Below are 8,386 nucleotides of genomic sequence, written 5' to 3' on the forward strand. Positions count from 1 at the left end.
TAGGTGGGCCCATCATCCCGAGATGGAGGAGACCCTAAGTGGGCCACTGGATTAATAGATCCGTTAGATCAGTGGACCCATGTAAGATAACGGCCCAGATCTGACTCTTGGGGACCGCTGGATAAACTGACACATTTAGATCGATGGACCCACCTCCACAGCTTGTTCAAGCGTGAGAAGGAGAAGATCTAGATGAAGGGATTTGCTCAAATCCCCTCTATTTAAGAAGTTTCATAGGCTACTAATAAGTCTAATACTGGCACTATCATGTTTTGACAGTTGCACAAACTCAGCTTGCCTTTTCATCTTTAATTTGCTTCAAAGAGCTTTTGGGGAACTGTGATTACCTTGGACAGCTGTTTCAATAACAAAGGACGAAAAGACATAGTGTAATTATCAAAACATGGTAGCTTCAATATCAGTAGCCACCCATTTCTTATTGCCACATCTGATATTTGTAAACCAATGGCCCTTCATTCATCCCTTGATCAATCCTAACGATCAATTTTGGGTCCCACATATAGACATGTATGTCTAATCGAGACCGTTGATCTTATAGACAATTACGAGGCAACAGAGATGGTTCCACCAAATGGTGATAAGAAGTGGAAGTGGGCCTTAGCCTTTGCTAGCTATTTACATTGTGACCCTATAAATTAATGGTTTAGATAATCTTGTGAAGTGGGGCCACTGTACTTTCTGAAATCCCGATAAGCAACCCAAGAGGGGGTGAATTGGGCAATTAACAATTTTTCTTCTTTTTAAGTGAGTTGATACAAGATTGAAACTAAGTTTGAAGTTAAGTGCACAAACCACAGTAACAAATCACAAAATTCAAGTTGAGCTATTTAACAAGCCTTTGTTAATTAGAAATGTAAAGTGCAACTACCCTTGTTAATTTTAAAGTGCATGCAAGACAAATAAAGGTTTAGATGTCACTATTACAAGTAATGGGAGATAGAGAGAGCAAGAAGATGAACACACGGATTTTAAAGTGGTTTGGTACTTGGATCCTGCACCAAGACTTGCATCCACTCACCAAGACCTCCATGACGCTTCCACTATCACAATCTTCCTATCTTAACGGCCGGACCGAAAAATCCTCTTACAATGACGAGAGTCACCTTTTTAACAGGCTGAATTGGAGACCCTCTTACAATGTAGCTGAAGAATGAAGAAGAACACTCTCAGGCTCTTTGAAGCCTTGATTATAACTTTTAAAGCTCACAAAAACTCTCCAAAGAATGAATACAATGAAGTGCCTATGGAGATTTTCCTCTAAGTAATGTGCAAGTTCAAAGTTCTTGGAAGATTTTCAAAACACTTGAAAATATGAAAGTTTTAAGTTCAATGTGAAGATTTGATCATTAAAAGTTTTAATGCACATAAATGTTGTATTTATAGCCCAAAAGAGGATATAACCGTTAGGGGCAAAACAGTAAATGTTTTGGCAAGAAACACAACTAGCCATTACTCCCAACGGCTATATTTCTATGCGTCCAAACGTCTGGGCAGACGTCTGGTCCAGAACAAAAGGGTGCACAGATTTTGTTCGGTTTCACACACTGAACTTGTAAAATTCATATCTCTGTCGTTTCTTATCGGATTTCGATGTTCTTGTACTCTATAAATATCAGAAGAACAAGAGGAATCGGTTAAAAATATTTTCAAAAATATTTAAAATATTTTGGCATGATTATCCCTGAGAAAAAGCCCAAGGTCAAACAATTTTGCCTTTTAATGATTTCAAACTTCTATCTTTTGTGCCCAATTCTCTTTGGTAACTTCTACGACCATTTTTAGGGTATGTTTAAGACCTATGAAGCCTTTGAAAATGATTTTCCATGAAAAACTCTAAGGTCTAGGGTGGTTTTGAAACTTGGTTTGAAAAATGCTTTGAAATGCAAAACCACATGAATGAGATCTTCAATACAATTTAGAAAATGTAAGGAGAAAAATGCTTGGTTTGAAAAATGCTTTGAAATGCCCAAGGAGAAAAATCCTCTGTTTTATCTTCCAGAGACTGAAATGAAAGACCTCTTCTTTTGTAAGATTCTTACATTTTGGATCTTTACAAACGTAGGATAAATTGGGTAGAACCATTTCCTCATTGATGAAGTCAACCAAAACGTAGGTTTTTGCAAAACCTGGAGTTTTTCCGTTGAATCCATCACCCGATTTGTTCCGGCTGACTGATTCCCTTGAGGAATTCTAATGGCTTACCCAAACACTAGAATTGGAAATGCTATTACGTTTACTGGGGTAATTGAAATAGGATCGGAATGTGATATCAATACTGATTCCCGATTCCGACAATCCAAATGCACATAGGAGCAAGTTTGGATTGCCAATTCCGTCGTTTGGATCTCACTACTTAGTTGAAATGGGGACCCACGCGAAATTAAATAAGGAGCTTTGGGTGAGTTTTGATACATGGTATTCTTGATTCCAAACTGTATGTCTATCTCTCTCTCTCTCTCTCTCTCTCTCTCTCTCTCTCTCTCTCACACACACACACACACACACACACACACACACACAAAGAAAATCTCTCCCTCTCCATCTAATTTCATATCTCTCTTAACTGAAAATCTCTCCCTGTCCCTCTCTCTCTCTCCATGGAGAAAATCTCTCCCTCAGATTTCACCAAATGGTGATAAGAAGTTGAAGTGGGCGCTAGGCCTTGCCAGCTATTTACATTGTGGCCCTATAAATTAACGGTATAGATAATCTTGTGAAGCAGGGGCCACTGTACTTTCTAAAATGAGGGATGCTAAACTCACAGGAGCCCTTGTAGTTGTTTTCTGATAGCACCCCTCTTCTAAAATATTCTGGACTTCACACGTACTCACCGTATAAAATCTCCCTTCTTAAATACATGAGAGTTAACCATAAAGTACTCCTAACCACATTAGGTTAAACCACAAGGGTGCAGAGGTTAAATTGCAAAAAGTACACATTTAATCGTATGAGAATAAACTATGATGAGTATCCTCCTCCGTAAGAGTTTAAAATACACAGATTCTATTTCCTATTAATGCAAAATCCTTCTTTCCATAAGAGGCTAAATTTCAAGGATTAAGTTATTTCTTCAAGAAGAAATGTTTAATTGAAGTGTTATAAGCATTAAAAATCATAGAAAATATCTCTTGAGATAACTCTCTACTAGATTTATATGTGTCATACTCTTATGAGTTTCCTAAGAAGATGAAAGATTTTTCTTCCTCTTCCTTTTCTTGAAGAAACATCTATAATAAGATCATATTGAAGTTTAGGCATAAAAGCGGCACTGAGGACCCTATAAGTGGAGGGATCTTTTTCTAGAATCTTCTCCCTGTCTAGACCCTTAAGAAGATGAGCAAGAAGTGAATTTAGTTCGGTACAAAAGGAACTATGGCAATGAATACCTTGTCTAAAGTCATTATTGCTTCTTTAGGGTATTCAAAATTTCTTTTGGATTCCATGTAAAAGTACTCCTCACCTTCATTAGGTGCGCGCTTGGATTGCCGGAATAGGGAATAAGAAAGGATATCATATTCCATTTTAGCCTATTCTGTCGTTTGCCTTGCACATTGTAGTGAAATGGAAAACATGCGGCGGAAATTTCGCTAGAATATTTGCGAGAATCTGTAACCCACCGAGGAGGGTGGTATTTTGATTCCTTGCCCCCCCCCCCCCTCTCTCTCTCTCTCTAACCTCACTCAACCCTCTCCCTTCTCCTACCTACTCCTCGCCGGAACCTTCTCTGAAACCCTACAATACCATCAAAAAAGCAGCTAGAGACTGCAAACCGGTGGTATTTCAAGCAGATTTTTTGGGTTTTGGGGCATATTTCAAGAAGATTTTTAGCCCTTTTTATCAATTTTTATCTCGGTGTTTATCATTCAAGCAAAATTTGATTGTTTTTTTTATCTCTGGGGTTATTTTTATCATTGGTTCATCCTTTTTATTGCTTGTTTTTAGGAAGGAAACAAAGAGAAGTTGGTTTATCATCATCATTTTTCAGAAAAAAAGAAAGAGAAGATGGCTCTCTTTTGAAATCATAACCCTATGTTACACAGAACACTAACCCTATGTTACTCGAACCTTCTTCAACTTGGAAAAAATGATTGTAGATCTCTTCGTCTCCTCTATAGAGCTTTTTCCTGCTTTTGATGTTATCCAAAATAATTTGATTTTTCAATGATATAAAGGGAGAAGAAAAACCCTCTGTTTTATCTTCCAGAGACTGAAATGAAGACCTCTTCTTTTGTAAAATTCTTACACTTTGGATCTTTAAAAAGGTAGAGAAATTTGGTAGAACCATTTCCTCGTTGATGAAGTCAACCAAAACATAGGTTCTTTGTAGTATCTGGAGTTTTTCCGATTGAATACATTACCCGATTTGTTCTGACTGACTGATTCTCTTGAGGAATTCTAATGGCTTAATCAAACACTAGAATTAGAAACGTTATTCCCTTTATTGGGGTAATTGGAATAGGATCAGAATGTGATATCAATACTGATTCCTGATTTTGGTAATCCAAACGCACATAGGGGCATGTTTGGATTGCTAGAATCAGGAATTAGAATTGGTATTCTACTTTATTTCCGCCAATTCCGCCGTTTGGATCTCTCTACTTAGTTGAAATAGGGACTCGAGCGAAATTAAATCTGGAGCTTCGGGTGAATTTTGATACATGGTATTCTTGATTCCAGACTATATGTTTATGTCTCCCTCTCTCTCTCTCTCTCTCTCTCTCTCTCTCTCTCTCTCTCGCACACACAGAGAAAATCTCTCCCTCTCCCTCTAATTTCATATCTCTTTGTCTCTCTTAGCTGAAAATCTTTCCCCCTCCCCTCTCTCTCTCTCTTCATGGAGAAAATCTCTCCCTCTAATTTCATCGAACTACATCTCTCTCTCTCTCTCTCTCTCTCTCTCTCTCTCTCTCTCTCTCTCCCCTGACGGATTTGGAGAACTCTAATGATTGCCCAAATATTAGAATACAGATTGAGATTCTTTTTAACATAAAAATACAAGCACTAGAGCTCTGTTTGGTTGCTCCAATGTGACTAGGAGATTAGTAGAAGAAGAAGAAGTCAAAAGGAAGCAGACAAACATGGAAGATGTATAGAAGAGTAGTGGAAGAGTGGTAGGTAGTGTTTTGTTGCACGACAATCCTCTGGAAGATTAGTGGAAGATGTACACAATTACCAATATGGAAGATGTAGAGAGAGAGATAGGGAAGAGAGAGAGAGAGAGAGAGAGAGACAAAAGAGAATAAGACAAGACATTTTATTCTCTTCTTCCACCTAAACTCCACCAAAATGGTGAAATTTGGTTGGAAGATTAGAGGAGCGAACATTTCTGCCACATGGGCACCACACTTAGTAAAAGGTAATCATGATGTTTGGGAGTCAAACAGAGTTTCATTACAAATTTGGCAACCAGACATACTTCAAAAGATGTCTAGAAGATCAGTGGCACTTGAAATACTACTGATCTTCTAGCCTTTGGAAACCAAACAAAGTAAAAACGAATGTGATGTGGATTCATAATTATGGCAATCCAAATGCCCTAGGAAGTCGCTACAATTTTGCCCTAAAGATTTTTTGAATTCTACCCTTGAATTCTTTCTATTCCACTAAATGCATTGTTTTTCTGTGAAGGTGTGATTTCTCTTGTCTATTGTCCTACGAAAAAACTATTATTTTCTCGGGAACTCTCATAGCCACATTTCATTAGATCTCTCTCTCTCTCTCTCTCTCTCTCTCTCTCTCTCTCTCTCTCTCTCTCTCTCTCGCGAATGGCAAAGAATAATATTAATAGTTGAAAAATACAAGGAGCATGCCGGCGACCAAGGCCAATACAACAAAGACAAAAGAAAACGAGAAAATTATTACAAAGGAACGGACTCCTTCGTTATGATCTCTAGATGTATTTGATGCTTATCAACTCCTAACATTACTTCATGAATCCTTTTGGATGGTTCAATTGCTCCCAATTTCCTTTAGGCTACATTTCTTCCAACGTAAAATCAGTGTAAAAGAAATTTTACTCCCATTTTAAGTGGAAAGTTTGGCATTAAATTTCTTTTACGGCCCATTTTACGTCAAAGGAAATGGATCCAATGCCTCAGGCAAATTTGGATTAAGGTGCTTTTGATCAAACTGTTAGAATCATTTGATCTAGTTTGATTGGTATCAATGGATAAATCTAGTACTGATCAACCAATACACAAAAAATGCCCACCATCAAAATTCACCACATACATGTTTTACCTAGTATATCATTTTTCAATGTTTTCGTGCAAATCGATTAAAAAGAAACTAGAGGACAACTTTGGTAGGGATCCACCTCATTGTAACACCATGAGTTAGAACACTCACATAGTAGGCCCTCCTTGGATTGATCAAACCGTCCATCAAAATAGGTTATAGATGGACTTATGATAGCTCAAAATCACACTAATATGACAAACATAATATCTAATAATATATATATTTTGTGCTTGAACAAATGTGCAGATATTTGAATGTCCATATTCAACCACAAAACTACAATTGGCTGGATGGATGTTAACAAATATGGGCCCCACCACTTTGGCAAGTGATATGTTTGCCCCTTTTGTTCCCTAAATCACCTCTTCTTGTATATTTATAACTACTCTTTTAAACCAAAGGGGTGGCTCGGGGAAGAGGACACAAATATATCATCCCATTAATATTTTTCCATGAAAGAGTGAGTTTTTGATGCAGGTGCATCTATACCGCTCAAAGGTCGAGAACAACAAAGTCGTGATTAGACAAATTCAGACCGTTGGATTAAGAAATAGATGACACATATCGACAACCGAGACCGAGATTATGCAAATCACGTTATAAGGGAGGCGAATGCGTACTACAGAGGGGTAAAAATATCATCGTCCTTTTTTTATTTGAAATTTCTTATTGGCCAGAAAACAACTTTTAATTTAGTTCTGAGAGGATTCACAAAGAAGGAGAGTGGGCGAATTTTTATATGAGTTACAAGGTGGGATTTAGGGTGCTGATTTATCTTGGCCAACCAAATGATGCTATCATTTAAATACAGGTCGACACATCTGGAGAGAAGAAAACAAAATAGACCCCACTTCATTTCCCTCGTAGTAAGGGCCTACATTTATGACATCAGTACTTTCACAGTCAGAGAAATAAGGACCACCGTATAATAGGTCCCCCCTATGTATTTCTTTTTGTATTAATTAAGGCTTCAAAAGGAAAAAAACACACCGTCTACTAAATTTCGAAATGCCCCTACAAAAAAGTGGGTTTGAAGATTTTGCAAACCCACCTCGGGCCATCGGAATAGAAATAGAAATTCGTGAGGGGGAAGATAGATTGCATCGAGAAACCCTTGTTCGTTCAATTCTCTTGTCCTTGAAGTTGAGCCGACAATAAAAGAGGCTTTAGGGTTGTCAAAGGAAATGAAACACGCCAATGAGAGGCATAGTTTTAATTTCGACATCGAAACAACCAAAATCCAAAACGATCATTTATTTCGGCCGAAATTTCAGTTTTTTCGAAATTTGACCCAAAAATTCTGTTTTTTTAATTAATTTAATATTGAATAAAATATTATTTTCGATTTTTGTACCAGATTTTGACCGAAAATTTGAAATTTCAGGGTCCGAAACTGGTATCGAAATCAAAATTTTAAACCTTGATGAGAGGCTTTAGGGTTGTCAAGGGAAATAAAACACGCCAATGATGCGGCAAAAATTTCGCTCCATAAATAATAGATAGTCACAGCTCTTTTATATTTTTTCTGTTGGTTTCCTCTAATATCCCACCTAATGTCAAATAAACTGCACCAAACTAATGTGAATAAGAAATGTTGCTCATAAGCATAAACACCCACATATATATATATATATATATATATATATATATATATATATATATACATCCGTCACACCACACCAGAAACCTTTTTCACTCACATTTAATGTGTGTCAACAATCATAAAATTGGCATGCATGTGGATTAAAACATGTTCCTTCAAAGAAACCAAATGTGTGAGGAATTGATATGGTATTTATGTTGGAGAAACACGGATAAACTGCGGCGGATAAATTTTCTCCTTCTATCTGCGAATCAAGAAAATAGTCACGAACAAGAAAATCACAAAGCGCAGAAATAGCAATCCACCACACAAATCTAGAACACACGATTTTAACGTGGAAAACCCTTCGATGTGAAGGGAAAAACCACGGGACAAGCTCCGAAGGAAATCCATTATGAAAAGAGAAATACAAAGTCTTTCTTCTCAAGTTTTCCCAAAAACTTGAGGAATACACCAAGAATAGAAGATAAACAATAAAATTTTGAAGGAAATACGGGTTACCTCAAAAACCCTTGCAAGAGA

Source organism: Tasmannia lanceolata, unplaced genomic scaffold, assembly GCF_043159265.1.
Source record: "Tasmannia lanceolata isolate RefF3 unplaced genomic scaffold, GAP_Taslan_0.1 ptg000018l, whole genome shotgun sequence".
Classification (NCBI taxonomy): domain Eukaryota; kingdom Viridiplantae; phylum Streptophyta; class Magnoliopsida; order Canellales; family Winteraceae; genus Tasmannia; species Tasmannia lanceolata.